Genomic DNA, 24,722 nt, shown 5'->3' with positions numbered 1-24,722 from the left:
CTTTCCTGCTTACCCATCCCAAAGGCCTTCCTTCAGAGATCACCACCCATTTACACTGCATATATCTTATGTGCACATAATTGTTTGCATGTTGTCTTATAGCCAGGAATTGTGGGGGTTTGCCTTTCTTTGCATCTCTAACATAGCACAGTGCCTGGCGCACAATAAAAAAATAAATAAATAAATAAAATGTTGCCTGACTGACTTCATGACTTCCTTCCCCTGAGAACTTTTTTGTCTCTTTGTAAAGATGGCTGCTAACCATTTGATGAGTGCATCCAGCTATGTTACTGATGGCTGACAATTGGTCAGAACCTCAGGCTTAGAGTTGAAAGGGATTTCAGAAACCACACAGGTGATGTCAGCTAGAATTCAAACCCAAGTTCTCTGACTCCAAATTTAGTGTATTCCTTCAACTACACCACGGCACTAAGATCATATAATCTAGAAGGTGAAAATCTAACTCTGGATCCCAGCTCTTATACTTAGCTACCATATATATGTATATATATATATATGTAAGTCATAACCTCTCTAGGTTATAATCATAGGATTATAGATCTTGAAATAGAAAAGACCCCCAGAGTCTATCCAGTAGGATCTTATATTTTAGATCTAAAAGGGACCAAAGTCCAATATGCCCATTTTATATATGAAGAAACTGAGGCCTTCAGAGGTAAAATAGTTTATCCAACATCACATAGGTAATAAATGGTCAAGACTTGAGTCCAGGTTCTTTAGCTCCAAATCCGGTTTCCTTTCCAAGGTACCATTCTGCCTCTATCCAAGCCCTCTCTTATCCTTCATTTCAAAATAAGTGATTTTACCAAGATCACATAGTAAGTAAGTTATAAAGCCAGAATTTGATCTAATTTTCCATGTCTTCAAGTTCAATTATCTTTTCACTGCCCTACACTCTTCCTAAAAATCCCACCTCCTGCGAGGAGCCTTTCCAACCTTCCTAATTCTAGTGTCTTCCTTTTGTAATTGTTTGTAATTTACTCTACATATATCTTGCTTTGTTTGCATCTTGTCTTCCCTGTGAGAGTTTGAGCTCCTTGAGGACAGTGACTGTCTTTTACTTTTATATCTGTGTGTGTGTGTGTGTGTGTGTGTGTGTGTGTGTGTGTGTGTGTGTGTGTGTGTATTCCCAGAACTAAGTATAATGCCTGGCACATAGTAGGCACTTAATAAATGTTCATTGAATTAAACTTAATTATGGAATTACTCCCCTGAAAAATGAAACAGTGGCACTAGATGGTTTCTAAAGTCTCTAACAGTTCTTAATTCTATAAATCTAAAGGCCTTTTTAAATGCTTTTACTCAAAAGAATAACTTACTACTTAGTAGGATTTCAGGATGACAGGGAATATAGATTTAATTTGGCCCCTTCCACAAGAATTGCTAGAAGTTCCCACAGGAAAATTGCACAGGCCTGGGACTGGACTACATGACCTTGAGGATTCAGCTGTGTTCCCTTCCACACTGGGAGTGCCTGGGGTTAGGAGATCCTGAGCATCCTTTCATACAGACTCCTTGAACAAGCCTGGGTAACATATGTCACTGTGGTCTAAGGGAGTCAGATAACAAAGCCAACTTGGACCCAGTGATTCTGAGGGAAATGTCCAGGGACCAATTGAACTGAACTCAGTTGCATTTTGAGACTCTGGGCGAGTGGCCATGGTTTTCATTGGACGCCTCAGAGCACATCAGTCGTAACCAAAGCTGGGTTTGTTTATTTATCTAAATAGGAATAAAGAGGTACTGGGATGCCTTGGCCGGCTCCATAAACAGTGGTGGCCGGAGTAGGCGGGCTGCCCTGCTAGGGAAGGCGTGCTTAGCGCCAGTCAGCCAGAGGCCACAGTGGCTGGGGTGGGGGCACCCAGAATCAGAGTTTGGGGGGTGGATTATGGAGTGAGAGAGAGCCAGATTCTTGGGGACAGAGAATAGGTACAAGAAGAAGAGAAACTAGGAGACAAAAGACAGAAGGAAGTATTACTAACTGATCTAGAAAAGGATGGAAATTAGAGCCTCAAGAGAGCCTGATCAGGTATAAAACACACACACACACACACACACACACACACACACACACACGAGAGAGAGAGAGAGAGAGAGAGAGAGAGAGAGAGAGAGAGAGAGAGAAAGACAGAGACAGAGAGACAGACAGAGAGACAGAGACAGACAGACAGACAGACAAAGAGAGAGAGATTCTCCTGTTGAGTCATTCCTTCTCCAATTATTTTCTCTTGATGAGGCAGGTAGGAAATGAGGGAAGAGAAGGGGAAAGGAGGAAGGTAGAATAGGAAAAGCAAGCGACAATGGTTTTTCTCCCATTCAGGAGAAAGAGAACCAAACTAAAGGTTTGCACATTGTAGACACTTAAATCAATGCTTATTGATAGAATCAACAAGAATACCTTTTCCCATTCTAGGCCTTCTGGCTCCAGCCAACCCTCTGAGCCTCAAGGATGAGAGACCTAGTGAAGACCCAGAGCTTGGGTCCAGGGCCAAACATTCTGTTTCTGCATTTTTAAGTAAAATCAGCTGGGTGTTAAACATGTTTTTGATTTTTTTTTTGCCCTTATAAAGGGGTTAAAGATAGAATGGGGGGAAGGGGAAGGGGAACTCTAGCAGCTGGCTCTAAGGCCTGATTAATTACGGTTGCACTCACAGAGTACTGAGTGAGAATTGGTTCTCAGAGCCTGGTGGTATAGGAGGATTGGGGGCCCCCAGTGGTACCTTCCTGCATAGCCAAGCATGAGACCCCCAAGCCTATGGCCTCCTCCACCCCCGCCCAGCTCTCTGTCAGGCTCTAGCATCTCCTTTGCTACTAGCCAAAGCTCTGAATCCTCCTGGGAGAGTTATCCAGGGCCAGGATTAGGAGAAATCCTCAGCTTTTTTTTCTCCCAAAGAACCAGACAATGATGCCAACTCAGAGTGAATTAATGAGGGCCTTCAGCTTGGCAAGTCCCAAAGACTTTTAAATAAACCCCCTTGGCCTTGGCTCAGATTCCTTGACCACAAGAATGGCTGGCTTGAGGGGCAACAAAAGCCCACTTTTTATTAGCCGGCTAGAAGAAGAGGGTGAGCTTTTTCAAGGGGCGTTAATTAAAAGATTTAGGCTCCATTCACCCTACACACACATACACAAACACCCTTGTTTCCTCTTTCTTCCTTCTTATTTTGACCCTTCCTTCAGGTCCTATTTGTATCAGAAGAAGGAAAAAACAGCTTGGTGATAGCTACATAATACTATTTAACACCGTTGGTGAGAAAAAGATGGGCATCTTAATTGGTCACATAAATTTCAGCTCCACCCAATCTGTGGCCAAAGAAGAAAATTGGCAGCTTGTTCTTCAGACCTGCCTTTGCTCTTTTATGAAGGCCAAGGTTATTTGCCCTTTAGATTTTGCCTTCCCAACTCCAGGAATCTTAGGATTATAGATTTAGAAAGCAGAAGGACCTCATAGGTGAGCTAGTCCCAGACTTTCCCTCCTTTTACATCTGAAGAAACTGGGTCTCAGATTCAGTGCCATATTGTGGATCCCCCTGCTACTGAATTGTGAGAAGAAGGATTTGAAGCCAGGTTTTCTTCCTGACTACAAATCCAATATTTTCCTATGTCAAACTGCTTTTTAAGAAGTTGTACCTGCAAAATTCAGGCAGTCAGGTGGGTAGTTCAGTGGATAATGTGCAGGACTAGAGTCTGGGAAACTATCTTCCTGAGTTCAAATTCAGCCTCAGGCAGTTAGCAGGTGTGTGACCCTGAGCATGTCATTGAATTCTGTTTGTCTCAGTTCCTCATCTGTAAAATGATCTGGAGAAGGAAAGGGTAATGTACTTCAGAATCTTTGCCAAGAAACACCCCTCCCCCCAAAAAAAAACTAGGGACCCAAAAAGTCAACATGACTGAACAACATCTGTAAAATTGATCTCCTCACAAAAAAATGTCATAGTTGTTTCAGGCTCAGGAGAGAAGGAAACTCAGAAGATAGTCATGTGGTAGCGACAATAGTAGTAATGTGAGTATGTGACATTTTCCTAATTTATATAAAAATGTATCTACACCCATTCTCCAATAACCCTGTGAAGAAACTGAACCAGCTTTCATTATTCACATTTTGAAGGTGAAAAAAATTAAGGTTGAAAGAGGTTAACTAATTTGTCCAATGCCACATAACCAAGAAATGACTCCAGGTCTCATCATCCCAAAACTTGTGCTCTTTCCTCTTGGAATAATGTGGGGTATTGATGGTAAGATGAAAGTTCTAAGAGCTCAGAAGAGAAAATGGGACTGCATGCTGTTTGCAAAGATGTAAAATATGAGTTTCTTGGGGTCGATCAAAAGCTTGTTTCCTGGGGTGAGTACAGACACTTCATAACCCACTTTAATCAACCAATCAATCAACATTTATTTAGGGCCTACTAAGTGACAGACATTGTGTTCAACACTATTCCCCAGGTCACACTAAGACACTGAGGAGAAACTCAAAAATAAACAATCTAACGATCACCAAATAATGGAAAATAATGGCTCAATTCAAAGTAATGGTTGAATAAAGAAAAGATTTAGTTTTAATTTGATTTGATTTTTAAACAAGAAAATTCTCGAAACACTCAAACTTCAATTGAAGCCAGCAGAAAATAAACTAATTCAGAAGGAAGCCACTCACAAAAGAAAAACTGATTTTAGCTCTTCTTGACTTCCTGAAAGGTGCAATGGAAAGAGTGTTAGATTGGACGTCTAGAGAATTGAGTTTGAATCCATGCTGTGACACTTAAACACTGAGCTGATGACTTGACCGTGGTCAAATCTCTTCAGCAACTTGTACCTCAGTTTTTCTAATCTATAAAAGGAGAAAACTAGATTAGATGAACTTTAAATTTCTTTCTAACTCTAAATCTGTAATTCTATTTATGATTCCTAATAGGTAGAATTTCCCCTGCTGAAGTAAGCTTTAAGAAAATGAAAAAAACAGAAAGTCAGTTTTTAAAGGGGGAAGAAATTATCAATCTACTTCAACAAGTCTTTGCTCCATCAATCACCAAATGTTTAAGTGCCTAGTATGTTCCAGGTCCTTTGCTAGGCCTTAAGGATAGAAGTGAGAAGAATGAAAGAATCCCTATTCAAAATGAGCTTTTATTCCAATTTGCTGAGACTCTAGCAGGCCCTATACTAACTGCTCAGGGGGACCCTGAGAAAGGGATCACTTCTTGCCCTCAGAGAAGTTACTCTCACTTTGAATGTCTTATTCACACAAAGATGGTGAGCCAACCAACAATGGGGTCCAGTGAATTCATGCTCCACATATCTTGATCCAAGTAGTCACCTATTGCTCTTTCTACCTTAGTACATAGGAACTTGCTGGACTTGAAAATTGTCACTTTCCGGAGGCCCCAGTTGGAACCAACAGCCTAGGGCAAGCACTGCTTGGCCTCTTCCTTAATTGCTCCTTAAAGCAAAACAGTGAATCCCATTAAGTGTGATTTCTCCATCTTTGAATGTCGGGAGTTTGCCTGCCTTGTCGGCTTCTTCTTCAGTTCAGGGGGAGCCGGAGATGGGGCACATGTTGTTCCCAGACTGCTCTGGGAGAATCTTTCCTTTTGAAGAGGAACAGATGTAGATTTACATATCTGGAGGTCTCTGGCCTCTGATGAGATTAGTTGATGTTTTTTAACCAGGACTGGAGGTGCATATTTAATACGTGCCTGGAGCAAGGCTGTGTGTAATGACTGGGCCCCAAGAGACAAAGGAGAGACTGACAGAAACAACTGGAGACAAATCAGGAGCCGGCCTGTTTAGAATGGGCCAGCCCTGGAAATGACACAGAGTCCACTTGTGCCTAATTCACAAAGTCAGCTGGTTGAAGTGGGCAGGAAAGCAGTCCCCAGACCCTGAGGTTTTAGGTCTCTGGCAATTGAGGTCCTCTCGGAGGACTTGGAGAATTAACACAGCCTTAAACCCCTCTGCCTCTGCAGCTTCCATTTGTTCTTTCCCAGTCACTGAAAAATAGGAGAAAAAAATCCAGGTGGTCAGAGAAACCTCCTTCTTCATCCCTTTTGGTTGATTTGTCTCTGGAGTGAGGATGAGTGGCTTTAGGTTTCCTCCTCTAAAGTGAAACCGAGTTGGAGCATTTCTTCCTGGTTCTTGTATTTTTAAAAGGTGTTAGAGATGTCAATTTGTGGCCTGAAGGAAGTAGACCTGGAACTGGAGTTATAGCCTTTGAAACTACCTTGAAGCTGCAGTGACTTTCGAGTAACTGTTGAGCACCAGAGAGATTGCTAGAGACACTCAGCATGGCTGAGGATGAAAGAGAGACTTTGCCATTTTAATTAGCAGGTAATAATAGACATTTTACTTACTAGCTTAGAAATTGCCTCCACTTATTATTAATAAATAACTGTTATTTAAATATAATACAATATGATATATGAATTATCTTTGTTGTTTAGAAATATGTATCATTAACATCATCATTTCATGTTTTTCAGTGGGGTTCAGAAGAAATACTTCTAGAACAAGTAGGTCTTATAATTGCTGTTGGGTATTTAACATTCTACAAATCATTGCACAAGTGGATAATATAAAGGCCTTTTGGACATAGTTCCAAATTGCTCTCCAGAATGGTTGGATCTGTATACACCTTGACCAACAATATATTAGTGTCCCAGTTTTCCCACATCCCCTCCCCACATCTTTTCCTGTCATCTTAGCCAATCTGAGAAGTGTGTAGTGGTGCCCCTGACCAGTGGTGATTTAGAGCATTTTTTCATATGATTAAAAATAGTTTTAATTTCTTAATCTGAAAATTGTCTGTTCACATCCTTTAACCATTTATCACTTTATCTTCTGATAGTACATGAAAGAAATTTCTGATAAAATTATAATTGTTATCATCTATCTTCAGAAATCATCTTTCTGGATGTGTTTGTTGATCTGCACATTCTGCAGTCACCCCTGAAACCCAGGGTTAAGTGAAACTCAGAGTTAAGTGACTTCGCAGACAGAGAAAAGGGCAGCCCACTGAGCCCCAGGCTCTGCTGAGAAAGACAGAATTGGCTTCTGAGGCTCCATCTCTGGCTCCCTGCCTTAGTTCAGGCAGGAGTAGATTAGGTCAAGAGGAGTCAGTCAGCTCACTTCTTCAAAGGCAATAAATTCCTGCCTAACAGAATTGAAGTGAGGAGGGGGGTAGCCTGTCTGAGGAGTAAACAAGTATTGTCACTTTGTAAACAATAGTCTTATTTCATATTTTCATATGATATATGTATATATGTATTCATATATATATATGTGTGTGTGTATGTGTGTGTGTATTACAAAGGACCTTTCATGTTATAACCTTTTACATCAGAAATGAATATATTATTATCATTTTGGAAGGTCCAAACCTGTTATTCCATCAAATGTAGGGAACTGTGAGTATAAAAGTTTCTTCTAGCAAAATAACAGAAATTCATCTGTTATTTACAGGCGAAGAAAGCTATTGGGGATTGGGAGTAGACCGCTGAGAGGTGAAGTGACTTCAGTGACCATGCACTCAGTGTGTTTTAGAGGCAAAACGAATTCTGAGACCAAATCTCCATTATCAGTTTCCTTCTGTATAAATGAGGATAGCGTGATAATATAATTCTGTCTATTCTCATTTTGTACAGAAAGAAAGTGAAACTCAGAGCAGTTCAATGATTTGACCAGGTTGTGTACCAAGTGAATTTCAGAGGCAGGATTAGAACTAAAGTCCTATCTAGAACCTCTACATTTTCACCTATCTTCTCCTTTTCTCCTTTCTGTAAAAAAGAGGTCATTTTTCTCCTCAGCAACACTAAGCTGGGTAACTGTTCTCTCTAACCCTATTCCAGAGATGGTTGTTGTTCAGTCATGTCCAACTTTTCATGACACTATTTGTTTTTTTTTATTAATTTTATAATTATAAAAAAAAATTTTGACAGTATATATGCATGAGTAATTTTTTTATAACATTATCCCTTGTATTCATTTTTGCAAATTTTCCCCTCCCTCCCTCTACTCCCTCCCCTAGATTACAGGCAATCCCATACATTTTACATGTGTTACAGTATAACCTAGATACAATATATGTGTGAAAATCCAATTTTCTTGTTGCACGTTAAGTATTAGATTCCAAAGGTATAAGTAACCTGGATAGATAGACAGTAGTGCTAACAATTTACATTCACTTCCCAGTGTTCCTTCTCTGGGTGTAGTTGTTTCTGTCCATCCTTGATCAGTTGGAAGTGAGTTGGATCTTCTTTATGTTGAAGATATCCATTTCCATCAGAATACATCCTCATACAGTATTGTTGTTGAAAGTGTATAATGATCTCTTGGTTCTGCTCATTTCACTCAGCATCAGTTGATGTAAGTCTCTCCAAGCCTCTCTGTATTCCTCCTGCTGGTCATTTCTTGCAGAGCAATAATATTCCATAACGTTCATATACCATAATTTACCCAACCATTCTCCAATTGATGGACATCCATTCAACTTCCAGTTTCTAGCCACTTTGAAGAGGGCTGCCACAAACATTTTGGCACATACAGGTCTCTTTCCCTTCTTTAGTATTTCCTTGGGATGTAAGCCCAGTAGTAGCACTTCTGGGTCAAAGGGTATGTATGCTCAGTTTGATAACTTTTTGGGCATAGTTCCAGATTGCTCTCCAGAATGGCCAGATTCTTTCACAACTCCACCAACTATGTATTAGTGTCCCAGTTTTTCCACATCCCCTACAACATTCATCAATATTTGTTCCTGTCATCTTAGCCAATCTGACAGGTGTGTAGTGGTATCTCAGAGTTGTCATGACACTATTTGAAGTTTTATTGGCAAAAATATTGGAGTGGTTTGCCATTTCCTTCTCAAGTTCATTTTACATATGAGGAAACTGAGGTAAACAGGATTAAATAACTTGCCCAGGCTCACATAGCAAGTAAATGTCTGAAGTCAGGTTTAAATTCAGGTCACCCCTCTCCAGGTCCAGCACTCTATCTATACACTGTATCATTTAGTGCTTCTTTGACTATTCCCTCTCTCACACTTTCTTTTTTTTTAATTTTCTCAATAGTATTTTATTTTTCCACATACATGTAAAGATAGATTTCAACATTCATTTTTGTAAGACTTTTGTGTTCCAAATTTTTTCCCTCATTTCCCCCTCCCCAAAACAACAAGCAAACTGATAAAGGCTACACATGTATAGTGCTTTCAAACATATTTCCATATTTGTCATGTTGTCCCATATTCATTTTCAAATTTCCTTTGTTTGTTGGATTTGCCTAGGATGTCACTCCCAATAGAATATATTCTCCTTGAAAATAGGCTAGGTAATTCAATGCCTAAATTGCTGGATTTGGGTCCCCAGATACTGATTAACTTTACAACCCTGAGTAAACCCTTTACTCTTTCAGTCTCAATTATTTCCTCATCTGTTAAATGGGGATAAATAAGAGCACTCACCTGATGGCACTGCTATGAGGACCAACTGAACTGACTCTCAAAGAATTATATAAAGGTTAGCTATCAATATTTGTATTTGAATTCTTAGCAACGGGCACAATTCCTAGCAAAATAGTAGGTACCTACTATTTATTATTTGGTTTTGTTGTTAATTCTCAAAAAGGACCAATGACAGCAGGAAAGTGATGTCTTGTCTTGCAAATTAATCAAATTTAAGTGAGGCAAAGCTATGTGAAGTCATTATAGAGTCTCAGTCTCTCCTCTAGACACTGGAGTCCTTTGGCAAGTCATAGGTCAAGATGACTGTTGATAGCCCTGGATACAGTGGAAGACTCTGGTCTTTTTTATCTAAAGTTTTTCCAGTGTCTCAATTTGTCTGAGGCAATGCCCATTCAGTAATTAAAGCCTAGGTAAAAAGTGAGGCTAAAGGAGGCCTTCAAAAAAGAATCATTCTAAGAAGGAGAGACATTCAGAGTTTCTGGTCAAACTAGAAACAATTGCTATTTAAGCTCACTCTAGCCATGAAAACCCAAACAATTGCCCAATAAATGTATGTTATTGATAGAGTCCTGCTTACAAATATGCTTAGTTCTACCTAATTTTTTAAAATAATTATTATATACTTCCATCTCCTACAGTTGTCATACAATTGTCTTTTCTCCTTTCACTGCTGAACTCCATGAAAGAATAATCATAGTTTCTACTTCCCTACCACTACCACTCACCTCCAGCCCCTACCTATTTGTCAGCCTCCTGAAATACGTAATTCAATCCCTTATGGTCTCCTGAAATTAATTTCTTTAAGGCTGTCAGTCATCTTTTAACTACCAAATTATCATAGCTCTTTTCTCAACCCTCATCCTCTGATCTCTCTGAAGTTTTTCATATTATTGAGCACTCACACTTCCTGAATAGTCTCTCTTCCCCTGGCTTTTGAGACCCTATTTCCTCCTGTTTTTTCCACGTATCCCGACCACTCCTTTATACCAACCATAGCCCAGGATTGGAATGTACTTCCTTTTCCTCTGAGCATCTTTTTCATCTTTTAAAGTTTATCTCCTTTCTTTAGACTTCTCTGATCCCCTCCTTTACTCTCAGCTTTTAAATCTTTCTCTTTTTCCTCCATTCTTCCCTGTTTTTATGATTATTTTTTTATATAGACTATATCCTCTCTCCTTCTTCTTCCTGGTAAAATGAAAGCTCCTTGGGACAACTAGGTGGCACAGTGGATAGAGTGCTGGCCCTGAAGTCAGGAGGACCTGAGTTCAAATCCAGCCTCAGATGCAATACTTCCTAGCTGTGTGATCCTGGGAAAGTCACATGACCCCAATTGCCTCAGCAAAAGAAAAAGAAAAAAAAAAAAAGAAAAAAAAAAAAAAGGAAGAAGGAAAGCTTTAGCCTTGTATCCCTAGTACCTAGCATAGTTCCTGGCCTATCATAGTAGATTAATATGTTTGTTGAATTTATTCTTATTTTATTATCCCACTTGCCTATTTATGAGTTAATTCACTTATTCTGATTTTCTATTCATTTTATTCATTCATCTATTTATTTATTTGAGAAGAGAGTACTGGAGCTTAAGGTCCAAGAAGGCTTGACTAGAAAGAAAGAATATCAAGAAAATAAAAGGCTGCATGAAGAGGTAGGCTGCTATTCTAAAGTTATTACCCACAACTCCCTCCCAGACTCAAAGCTTGGCAATTATGTATGAACTGTAACGCCAAGAAAATCTTTTTGGGTGACTATAGTCTGGATGTAAATATAGAGCCCTTTATTGCCTATCCAGTGATAGACCTAGGTGGTACCCTCTAGGTGGGTAGAGTATCAAGCCTGGAATCAGTTCAAATCCAGCCTCAGACACTAGCTGTATGACTCTGAGCAAGTCACTCAATCCTGTTTATCTCAGTTTTCCTGTCTGTAAAATAAGCAAGATAAGGAAATGACAAACTAGTCCAATATCTTTGCCAAACAGGGTCACAAAGAATCAGACGTGACTTAAAAAATGACTGAACAACTCATGTTATAAGTTACATGAGATCTAAACTTTGTCTTATCTAAACATTGACAGTTAGCTTCCTCCTTTCCCTGTAGTCTAGAATACTTAAATTTTGAATAAATGAGCTAAGTCCCTTGAAACTATAAAATCACAGGATCTGAGGTATGAAAGAGACCTTAGATATCATGTAGAACTACTTATTTTTATATAAATCTCTGACAAGGAGTCTTCCATCCTCCACTGGAGGTGGAAGTGGCATCTGTTAAAAGGGAAATCCATCGCCTCCTAAGGCAGACCATTCTACTTTTTGATAGTCCTAAGTGTTAGAGAGTTTACTTTTGTGTAGAGTAGAAATCTGCTTTTCTGAATTTCCAGCCTATTGCTCCTAATTTTACCCTCTGGGACTAAGCAAAACAAGGCTAATCCTTTTTTGCCACAGACAGTCCTTCAGATACTTGAAGATATCAATCAATCTATCAACACTAGAATTAAGGAAGCCAGGCATTGTACCAAGAGCTAAGGATAGAAATACAAAGAATGAAATAATCCCTACTCCCTAATAGCTTACTTCTAATGATATGAATTCCCTGACCTCTCTCTTCTCCAAGGGAAGAATTCTCAAGCTCCTTCAGCTAATCCTTCTAATGGGCTCCCACACTCTCCCTATTTTGAACATGCTCCAGTTGGAAATGGCCTTGATGGAATAGCACACACATGAATTGGAATCCACTCTACAATACTTGTAAGAAGTCATCATTCAACCTCTGCCTGAAGCTTCATTAGTGATGGGAAACTCACTTCTTTCAATAATTTTAAGAATCTATACTTTCATTGGTGTTGGTATTTCCTTTAGATCTCAAACCTTCTATAATTTAGTAGATAATAATCAGGGAGATTTTGTGGCCAAAAAAATCGATCACCATGTTCTAGTGATAAGCCTCTGACTAGTCTGTTCCTGTACAATAATGATTTGTACCCAACACTCTAACAGAGACAACTTGGCAGCTTGGTAGGATCTACCACCAGAGTTAGCCTTTGGATAGCTGGACCACTCCCTTGGTGTTTACACAATTTACATTTACCCAATATAAAGAGAACTTATGATTGAACTCTTTGTAAAGAACTTATGAGAGAAAATAGAAACGAGTTTCCTATGTTAAGAAGGCATAGCTGGGCTGTGATGTGGCCTCCTGGACGGAGTTCAACAAAAAAGTTTTAAAGCACCTGCAGTTGGGTATGTGCAGTGGATAGAGTGGCTGGCTTGGAGTCTGTAAGACTGATTTTGTATTCAAAACTGACTTTAGGTACTTCTTAGCTGTGTGACGTTGGGCAGATCACCTAACCCTCTTTGGCTTAGTTTCCTCATCTGTAAAATGAGCTGGAGAAGGAAATGGTAAAGCACTCTAGTATCCTTGAAAAGCCCAAATGAGATCACAAAGAATCAGACATGACTGAAGTGACTGAACAACAATAATAAGCCATGTGGTCTCGTAGGTAGCCAGGAAAACAAAGATAAAAAGGAAATACCACTTGCCTTTAAGGAGACATTCTACTGGATTCAGGCACCTAGGACTCCTTGCACAGCATGATGAGGTAATAGAATAGGATTTAATGGAAGGAAGCTCACTAGCTCACAATAATAACTCCCATTTAGATGTTTCAAAGTTTACAAGGTATCTTTGTCTAAACAACTCTGTGAAATACCTTCTGCAAATAGCATCATGCTACTTTTAAAGATAAAGAAACTAAGGTCTGAAGAGATACAATTACTTACCTAAGGTCAGGCAATTTATAAGTGTCAGATTTGAGGTAGTTATTACTGAAGAAAACTGGATGAAAGAAATATATTTGAACGTTATACTTTTCTTTTGTAGAGACAGAGATGGCAGATTTCTTTCCCACTCTTTTTGTCTTTTAATCATGTAGATGCTAATTTTTTAATTAGTCTCATAGATGTGGTCTCATACTCATACTCGCTCCAGAAGTTCAAATCCCAGCCTATTCACATCTCCCTATTTTAAGTACCTCTTGTCCATTTACTCTCCATCTTTTCCAAGTGAGCCTCCCATCAAGGGCTTTCCTCTTAGATCTTTTTCTATTGTGTAGATAATGGTTGACCAGTGGTTAACCTCACTCTTGATATATGACCAACCCTCCTATTTTGCCAGCCACACACTTCTCTGAAAATGTTCTTTATGTCATTTCTCTTGAGCAATTCTTTAGTGACAATATGTTATAGCCTACGTGAGTAAATCTGCCATCTAAATGAGATCTAGAATCATTGAAAATAGTTTAGCCTAAAAATGCACATAGGAAAAAATGGATGAAGATGACCTATTGTCCTAACTGTGATATGGAGTTTGAAGGACAAACCAGAGAGCTGATCCATTAATTTTTGTTGTTCATTTATATGCAATGTATTGTGACCTTTTATGGGCTTTTCTCATCAAAGATATCTTGGAGACGTTTGCCATTATCTTCATCAGTAGTTTAAGGGAAACAGAAATTAAGTGACTTGCCTAGGGTCCCACAGCTGACCCTGGATTTGAATGTAGTCTAAAACTGGATTTGAACTCATTTTCTCCTGACCACAGATCCAGAGCTCTATCCACTGCCCCATCTAGCTGCTTCAATTCATCAATATATATGCTCAAAATAATTCTACAAAAATGTCAAATCATTTAGTATATTCAAAGCACTGTGCTAGGTGCTGGGGACAAAAAGACCACAATGAAACAATGCCTGCCCTCTTCCGTTCTATGAAGAATGTCTCCCTGAAAGACATGGTGGATAGGTAATTCTTTGGGCCCAGATCTGTAAAGAAGAAGAGCATGCTATTTTTCTGAGAAATGGCCTAGTACTTTTTTTCAAGTTGATCAGAATTAAGTGACTTGCCCAGGGTCACATTCAGGGCTGAATTTTAACTCATACCTCTTGACTCCAGGGCTGGTGCTCTACCCACTGAACCACCTAGCTGCTCCACATAGTGCTTTAATGAATACCCCCCCCCCTCCAAGCTTCTCCCTGAAAAAAAAAGGGTCTGCCTTTTTAAATTCTTTTGCATTGCTTCAAGTTATTCAGTATCACAATCTCTAATGAATTACTGGTTTATGATATTCATTAATTGTGTGCCTCAGTTTCCTTAATTATAAAATGAGATGGTTAGATAGAGTGTTTTCTAAAGTGTCTTGAAGCTCTGGATTGTGATCATATGATCCATTTTCTTAAGAGTAAGTAGAGTAGGATTTTTTCTGCTCTGAAAATTGACCATGAATTTAAACAGGAGCATCATGGGGCTGTGTTTTAACTTGCCTCCCCCAAATGCTTCATTCCAACTCCTAGCCTTTCTTTTTCCCTCCTTCCCTCCCTCCCTCTTCCATCCATCTCCCTTACTCCCACTCCCACCCAAGTCGTGTTCCTTATAACACTATGTTCATAGCCAGGATTCTTTTCTGCTAGCCTGCTTTAGTATAATATCCACTGCCCTTGGGCCAATTCAACTTTCATCAAGTTGCTTTTTGATTCAGCAAACTCTGTGTACTCATATTTCACTCTGATACTTAAAGAGTTAAACACAGGAGCTTGGTCTTGTTCATTGGCCAGCACGCTCCCTGGGCCTAAGTGGATTCTAGCCTGGATTGAGTTAGGACTGGTGGATAATTTTTCTGCTGACTCTGGTCTCCCTGTTGAGCTTCTTTCCCAAGATGAATCTCTGGCCTCTTTTTCCTGACTCTCTCCCTGTATAAAAACAGCTTTATCTCTAAAGAGCAAATAACACCCAGCGCTCATAACAGATGCCAAGAAATGTTTCTGTTTTGATTTTTGAAAATAAAAATTCAACTGTGTTCAATAAAATTCAGAAGCTGTTTCCCTCTGTGGAAATTAAAGGAGTCTAAGGAAGCCTAGGAAGCTCGCGACCTTCCTAATTAAAGCTGTAGCAACGGCAGGAATCCAGTTTCTACAAGCACCCCTCTCTCACTGTGCTGAGAACAAAGCCAGCCTCCATTAATATTTGATTTTCTCTTTTCTTCCACTATAACAATGCTCTGTGTTCTTGTTCAAGCCCCCCAAAAGCCATGCAGAGCTATGTTAATTAGGCTTTAAATAATTGACGCCCTGATTGTGTTGTACTTCCAGGATTGCATGTGGCACATCACTAGTTCTGCACATAATTGCATCTCAGTGAAGCCATCCGTGGTCCTATTCAAAGTGGCAGGTATAGTGGCCTCCACAGCAGAAACCCAAGTACTGGAAAGAGAACCTTGCCCAAGGTGGTATTTATAACCTAGTAATTTTCATAGGCATAAGCCATGGAACTCCTGGCCCAGCAGAAGCTGCAGCTTCTTATGGCATGTGATTATAGGACCTCTTCCTGTCTGACCATCCTAGCACCTTTGTCCTTGCTTGATCAGGAGAAAGGGCTTTTGATCTCATGCTAGCACCAACCTTCTTCCCTCCCCCAACTACCCCTAGTTTCCCTCCACATGCCTACTTAATGAAATTCTCTTCAAGTCCTTGATCAAGGTGTAACCTTCTCTGAGAAGTCTGCAGTTAGAAGTCATCTCTTCTTCCTCAGATTTCCACAAAATATGTTGTGTATTTCTTTTGCACTTATCATAGTCTGCCTTTTATATTTTATATTATACATACATAAATATATACATACTCCTCCATTGGGTTGTAAGCTCTTTGAGGGCAAAAACTATGTGGTTTTTATATTTATAGCCTCAGAACTTATCACTGTGCTGCCTGGGATGGTATCTGCTGAATCTAAGCCCTACAACATGGCCCAGTCCCTCAAATCCATCAAAAAATTTAAAAATACTGGCAAAAAATTTTGTTGGTGCATCAATTTGGGAATGACTAAACAAATTATGGTAGACAAATATATTAGAATATTACTATGCTAAAGAAATAACAATCAAAATGACTACAGATAAGAGAAAATTTCTGAACTGATGGAAAGTAAAATAAGAAGAGTCAGGAAAGCCATATAAACAGAGACTTTTGTTATTTTTCAGTCATCTCTAACTCTTCATGACCTCATTTGGGGTATTGGTCTTCTTGATAAAGATAATGGAGTGATTTGCCATTTCCTTTTTTAGCTTATTTTACAGAACAGGAAACTGAGGTAAACAGGGTTAAATGACTTTCCCAGGGTCACACCACTAGTGTCGCAGGATAGATTTGAACTCAAGAAGATGAGCTTTCCCGATTCCAGGTCCAGCACTGTATCCACTGTGTCCCTTAGCTCTATAAATAGATACTATGAAAAGGTCACCACAAAAGAATAACCTTAAAATATTAGAAACTAAATGTTACAAAATTATAAAGAACAAATTTAATCATCTAAAGGAAAGATGAGATACTTCTCCCTGGTTCTTCTCAGAAATCAGGGTCCACAAGTGTGGAAACATTGCATATAATGTCAGATTTCTTCAATGTTTTAGTGAGTTTGATATGTTTTGATCAACTTAAACATGGTCCATTCCAGTGGCTATCTTTAACAATGATGCTATTTCTCTCATTAACAGAATCTTTGCTGACCATTCTAAACTTGACAGTTGGCTTACCTGATTTATGATACCTTCCACTCCCATCTGGACTCCATCCTGACCACTTCTCTTCTGTTGCTGTCTACAACTCAGTTTCTAGAAGATTTAGAATCTATGTCATATCTTTGCTTTGAAATAAAAAGGGGAGTATTTCTGTTACCTGGGAATGGAAAGCAAGGAAGTGAACTGGGATAGTGGCAAAGCAGCAGCTGACAGCAATGGTCCCAAGAAAAGTTACTTGCTTCTTGCCCAATTTGGGATCCTTAAAATCCTGAACACAAAAGCAAAGAGAAGTGTGGAGTCAGTGCTGATATTTGATATATAGAATCTTCTTGTTTTGGAAGAGGAGGAGGAGGAAAGACATAGGAACTCACTGAAGAAGAAGAAAAATTCTGGAAATATTTTAAAAACTGAAAATATAGTAATCCTTCATGTGCTTCTAAGTATGACTCCCTTGTTTTGAGTGTATTCTCTGATTTAGTCTTTTGTGCTGGGCCACACTGAGCCAGTATTTGAGGTTGGAGATCATTGAATGGTTATGGTGGTGATGACCTGTGACTGACAGCTGTATTCTTGAGAATACATTTTGAGTTTTCCCTTAGAGTGGGTCAGTACCAGGGGTTCATTGATCCCAATTCTTGATACATCTGTGACATTAAACTGAAAATTTCCCTGAGTAGAAGACAAATTTCCCAATCTTCCCCTATCATACATTCTCTCTTTCCTTCTCTGCTGTTTCTGGTTTTCCATTTCCTGATCCTATTCGACCATTTCCATCCCAGAGGTTAACTTGTTTATTTGTTTGAACATCATGCCAGTCCCAAGTTCCCAGAGGACACAACGGATTCTTGTTAATGAACCTTTGGAGGGTTCAAGGGTGATGGGTGTGTTTGGAAAACTGATGAATTCACCATTCTTATTTCTTATCCAAGCTTAATCCAAATTGAGTCCCACACAAACTCAAACTGAATGTTTAGCCACTCAATGCTAATTAAAATGTGACATGGCCTTCCCTTTGATCTTTTCCTGACAGACTAAAATAGTCTCCTGCGTTATTGAGGGCTGAGGGTGATTAAAGAGGCAACAAATAGCTAAAGAAACATGGAAGTATGTGTGTGTGTGTGTGTGTGTGTGTGTGTGTGTGTGTGTGTGTGTGTGTGCTTGGATTGTGTTTTGGAAAGGTACTTTCCTTCAACATAGAGTACTTCTTTCTTATTGTCCTATCCCTCTTTTTTTCTAATTGACCTGTGTATGGCATGCCATCATATTGACCTTTCTTAAGCATCTTTTTTTCCTGTGGCAAATGGATTCAGTTTGGGATTTTGTGTTCAGTTTGCGATGACACATTATACACAAGAAATCAGTAAGTTTGAGAGTATCCAAAGGACAACCAGAATGTCAAAATTTCATGCCATAAAAAGATTGTTGAAAGAACTAAGGATGGTTAGCATAGAGAAGATCTGGGGGGAGATGGTGAATGTTACTTGCTCTCCAACTTCAAATATCTGAAGGATTATTAAGTGGATTAGGAATTATATTTGTTCCACTTGATCCAAGAAGACAAAATTAGGAGCAATGGGTGGAAACTAGGTAACAGGTAAACAGAGGTAAATTTGGATTTGATATAAAGAAAAAAACTTCCTATTAATTAGAATTGTTCAAATTTGGACCACAATGCCTTGAGAGTTCATTTAAAGTCTTTAAATAAAAGTTAAATATCTACTTATTAATGTAGAAGGGATTTTTAATCTAGAATGAAGTGGATTATATGGCTTTTGAGTTACATTCCAACTTTTAGATTCTGTAATTCTGAATTCAACCTAGTGATGTAGTATTGTATCCTATTGCTTCCATTGTTTCTGCATGGCTGAACTAACCTAGAAATTTAGTCTTAGATCTTTGAGAAATACCCAGGTCTTCAGTGGAATGTGTTGGGTTTTTAGGGAGGACTAGAACCTTTGGTGTGAGGGCTGCCCAACTCTTTTCAGGGCTGCTTATCTGCCTTTGTTGTCTACCTTCACCTAACTTTCACCTGTGATTCCAGGAAACTGTACCATGCACAGCAGCTACAACCTGACAAACTATCTCAGCAGATAGGCTAAACCAGGTTGAGGGTAACTAATTGGCCTGAAACTTGTTGGAGATTTAGGGAGAGGTCTACTCCACCCAAGCATGTGAAAACTTTCCCTGTGAAATAGGCAAATAAGAATAATTTGTTCTAATGGCCATGAAAGCAACTGAAACAGACACTGTGGAGAACTTAGAATTTGGTCAATCATTGAAAAGACCAAGGTAATCCATGGCATAGTCATACTGACTTTTGTCTTGCCACTGAACTTCAATGGCTCTAGAAAAGATAGAAAGGTTGACTTTATGCAATTCTGTCTCATTTAAATTCAATTCATGAATCAGTCAAGACATCCCATCCTGTAATGTCCTCTCCAAAAATGAAATATGAACAACAACAAGCCTTCAGTGCTAGAAGATGATGATTTTTTTTTTGCTGAGGAAATTGGAATTAAGTGACCTGCCCAGAGTCACATAACTAGGGAGTATTAAGTATCTGAGATCAGATTTGAACTCAGGTCTGTTGACCTCAGGGCTATTGCTCTAGTCACTGTGCCACCTAGCTAGCCCAAGAAGATGATGATTAATAAATACTCCACAAAATGTTTCTGGTCACCCAAAAGACAGCAGAAAGATATGTGACATATGTAAGTATGGTGCAGTATATTATCAATGAAGAATTATATAGGAAAGAAATTTGGCATAAAATACATATTCTGGAAAATGTCAGACCAGAAAAAGAGATGGGCTGGCCAACAAGAAAAAGTAGACATCATGCACCCTCCCTTAGTAACCATACAATTTCAAGAGATGTTGAATAAGGCAAGGCACTCAATGTATTCTGTGGGTTCCTGTTGGGGATTTATGTAAGGGATAGGCATGAGAGTTATATCATATGAGAAGAAATGTCTCCTTAGAAGAAATACTCATATTGATGAGATGATAGATCTATCAGTGTATCCAAGTAAAGACCTGCTTATGAGAATAATTCTCAATAAATCAGACCAGTTGGTGTACTATTGTCTTCCATGGAGTTATGTGAGCCAATGGCTCATTAACACTGTTTTTTGGTGACAGGAACCATTACTGAGCTCAGCTAATACAATTTAGATAACCAGCACTAGATGAAATATGATTCTGCAGGAATACATTGCTTAATTATTTGTCCTGGGCATATTAAACATTATTCCACTTCACATTTTCTACAATACAGAAAAACTGATCCTACTGTTTATCCAGATGAGATTTCACCTCCCATCATTATGCCTTTGCATAGGCTATCCTTTGAGGATATAAATTTCTTCACATCTGCCTCTTAAAATTCTGATTTCTCTTTTTTGTTGCTATTGTTTTATTTTATTTGATTTTTTCTCAATTGCATGTAAAAATAACTTTTACATTTTAATAAAACATTTACGTTCCAAATTCTTGTTCTCATTGTCTCCTTTCTCCCTCCTTCAGAACGTAAGCAATTTGATATAAACTATACATGTACAGTCATGCAAAACCTATTTCCATATTGCAAAAGAAAGCAAAAAAAAGAAAGAAAAATAAATAGAGGAAAAGAAGTATATTTTTATCTGTATTTGGATTCCATCAGTACATTATTTGGAGGTAGATGATATCGTTAGTCATCTTAAACTTTTTGGAGCTATCTTGGATCCTTAATTTAAGTTCTGCTCAAATTCTATTCCCTATAAGTTGTCTTTCCTAATGCCTCTCTTCTAGATGTCATGCCTCCCCACAAGAAAACTATCTTGTATTTATTTTGTAATACTTACATGTGCGCTTGGTAGTTCCCCTAATAGACTATAATGTCCTTGAGGACAGGAACTGTTTAATTTTTGTCTTTGTATTTCTATCATCTAGTTCCATCCCTAGCTTCATCATCAGGTCATTAATAACTACTTTCTTATATGTACCTTTATCTTTTCCTTTAGAATGTAAACCTCTTAGTTATAAATAAGCATTCTTTCATTTCTAGTATTTATGTATTTCAATATCCCAATTCAGTAGCAGATGTCAATAGTCCTGGAAAAGTAAAGCATTTGTTATATGACAATGAATGCATTCATATAAAGGTCTTTTCCATTCTCGCTAGTCTAGAAATTGGGACAAATATATCTTCTTGTCACTGAACTTTCCCTGTGACTTTGGCTATCTCTGCTGGACAGCTCCACTAGATTTTTTTTCCCCACTGTTACCTCAAATTCAAAATATCCAAAGCAGATATATATTCACCAAATCCACTCTTCTTCCAAACTTCCCTATTTCTATTAAGTGTACCCACATCCTTCTAGTCATCCAGGTTTGAAATGTCAGTCATTGACTTCCTTTCACTCTATCCACCCCCTGCATCCACATAGTTACTAAGTCCTTAATTCTACCTCCACAGCATTTCTCATATAAGTCTACTTCTTGCTACTCACAGCACACCTCCTATGAAAAGTCCCTAAAGCGCTATTGTTTACTCTCTCTCCCCCTCTCTCTGACTCTGTCCATATCTCTCAGTTTCTATCTCTGTCTGCCTCTGACTCTATGTCTCTGACTCTATCTTTCTCTAACTCTGCATCTGTCTGTTTTTCTCTATGTCTATTTTGTATGTCTTTTTTTTCTCTCTCTCCCCCTATTTCTGTGTGTGTGTATCTGTCTCTCTTCTTTCTCTGTCTCTGTTTCTCTCTATATATCTAGTTCCCTTAAATCATTTTATCTTAAATTCACTTAGCTTTGTATAGTACTCTCTCAGCATCCAAGAATAACATAAACTCCCTTTTGGACAAAGATAGTGTTTGGAATATTTTGTTTGTTTGTTTTCACATCATCCCCCATGCCTAGTACAATGCCTTGGACACAGAAGATTCTTGAATTGATTGATTGAATTGATTATAGAGTGCACTATAGTTGGAGATACCTCCCAGATTTATTTCTTATTTTAAAATATGTCCCATTTATAAGCTTTGGTGTTTAAAAAAATATTTTGCAAACATTACTTCATTGAATCCAGGGAAATTATTCCCAATTTACATAAAATTCAGTGAGGTTGACATAGGTAGTAACAGAATGGGGACTTTAAATGCAGATTTCCTAGTTACTAATCCAGGACACATTCTACCATTTCACGTTGCCTCTTGAGGACAAGGAGGATTGTTATTGTTGCTCTTGTGTCTTTGTATTCCCCAGCTCCTAACATGGTGCTTTTCATGAAGAGGAATCTAATGAACATTTTTTTGAATGGGATTGGATGTATTTTTTGTCCTTGGCTTCTTGAGGAAACAAGACTCCAAACTGTCATTGATATTAATTCTTCTCTGTGTTCTTAGCTGATAAAGCTTCCAAAGCAAAACATCTCCCCTCCATGTTGGCTTTGAGACCATCACCTGCTGGTTTTCTTCCTGAGGCACTCTCTCCTCTCCAGCTGAAGCCATTTAACCCCCACTGATAGGTTTGAAGTGACTCCAGATTTTAGAATCAAATCTGACCCTAAGCAATGGAAAAGAAGCAATATTAGAGCAACAGTCTTACTTAGGGGCCTCTCCCTGCCCATATTGTTATAGCTCTTCTGTCTCTAGAGACTTGCTTTGTTATCCTGCACCCACTCAGTCTTCCCTAATTTGGCCCAACCTGCTGGTGCCTAAGCCCTGGTTCTGACACTTTTCAAATAATCAGTAGATATGATAGCAAGTATCTCATCACATTGCCAAAACTAGAAAGTAAATGAGAACCCTAGAAGACTGAGCTATTGAAGGAAATATCAAGCCAATCAATGATTTGACAAACTCTAATCGAGCTTCAGGCTAGCAATTGAAGCTGGATCCTGCTGGCTTAAACTCTGAAGAAATGGGATCTTCAGCCCAACATAAAAGTTCATGACATGATCATTTGAAAGAACTGAATGTGTTTGGCATGGAGAAGAAAAGACAAGGAAAGAGAGGAGGAAATGAGTGTGTTCGAGTGTAATTCAAATTTTCAGTATTCTGAGTTTACCTGACTTGGAGTTTGCCTAACTCCCTACCTCATGAATGGGAGTAGACTTCACAAAGCTATCTGCTCACTTTTCCCCACATTTTTTCCACTGTGTCAATAAGAAGATCATGTGCCAAATTAGAGAGAGGGTGAAGGGATGTGCTTTTACCTTGCTATCCTTTTAATCCTGTTTTGAAAAGTGGGTCTGAAAGTGTTTACTTTATATTATTTGTTCTCAGCTTCAGGTGCTACAAGGATCCATATGGCAATGGAGATCCCTGAAGCCAGTATTGAAGGCTGAGACCCTAGCAAGGAAGCCTGAAAAGCTCCTAGAGTGCCTGGAACTTGAGTTTCCCTGAGAGGAAATATTTGAACTTGGAGCTGGGATTAGGCTCTAAAGGAACTGAGCTAAACTAGGAAACTAACCCCCTTCCCCTCCCCAGAGACTGAAGGGAGGTCACCGAGAGGAGAATTATCTTATGTTTTGAGGAACCTGTTTGTATATTTATGATTCTCTTTTGAAGTATATGTTCCTCCTTCCTAAAACCTTCATTGTTACCCAAGTATTTAGGGTCCTCATGAGGAGGACAGATTAACTTTGTTCTTTTTGGCCTCAAAGATCAAAACAAGAAACAATAGGTATAAGTTGCAAAGAGACAAATTTGAACTTAACATCAGAGAACCTCTGAATAATTACATCTGTCCAAAAAAAAGAACTACCTTGATAAACAAAGGGCTCCTCTTTCCTGGAGGTCTTCAAGCAATGCTAAACAACTATTTATCATCCATAATAGAGAAAAGATTCCTTTTCATTATGGGTTAAATAAGATAGCCGTGGAAATCTCTTCGAACTTTCCAGTTGTAGCATCCTAACTACTTTTATTTCCTTTTACCTGCTTAACAAACTTTTACCTTCCAAGCACTTTAATGTATCTTATCTTACTTGATCCTTACAACACCCCTGCGAGGTGGATCAGCCACATAACTCCATTTGGCAAATGAAAAAATAAAGACCAAGAGAGAGGAAATATTTTGCTAGAGGTTATAGGTATAGGCTCACAAGGTAGGCATGCTGGATACTCCCAGGAACAGTATCACATCTCCCAAAAAAAATAATTTTTCAAAGCTCATATTTTTGCTGATAATTTTAAAAATACATTTAGTTAAATTTTTGTTTCATTTGTTTAATGAATTTTCAAAATGTATCTTCTTCACAGCTTTCTATCTACTTGCATTGATACAAGTTGTTTCCTTATTCAAGAAATCTTTATACCAAGGAAACTATGGATTCATTCTTTATTCTGTTGCTATTTTCTGATTAATAATTTAACAAATGTTCACCTTAAAAATAATGGAAATTCCCTGGGAACACACCAGAATGAATTGTACTGTACTTATACATACCTATAGTCATGAGATTAGTTACTGACTGGGATATGACTAGAGTCCTGGTCTCTAGATCTTCCCACTATAATTTACAGAAGTACATGCAAGAATTTCATAGTTAGAATGTAAAACTACAAAGTTATTCGAGCCTCATCATCAACACATAAAAATAAGGCTTTACATTTATGATCCTCTTTTTTAAAATGTACAAAGTATTTTACATATATTTTCTCTATTAATCCTTATAATAACTCTCTGAGGTAGTTGCTATTTGTGATTATCTTCA

Source organism: Sminthopsis crassicaudata, chromosome 2, assembly GCF_048593235.1.
Source record: "Sminthopsis crassicaudata isolate SCR6 chromosome 2, ASM4859323v1, whole genome shotgun sequence".
NCBI classification, from domain to species: Eukaryota; Metazoa; Chordata; class Mammalia; order Dasyuromorphia; family Dasyuridae; genus Sminthopsis; species Sminthopsis crassicaudata.
The sequence above is the reverse complement of the archived record's forward strand: the minus strand, read 5'-3'. Positions refer to the sequence as shown.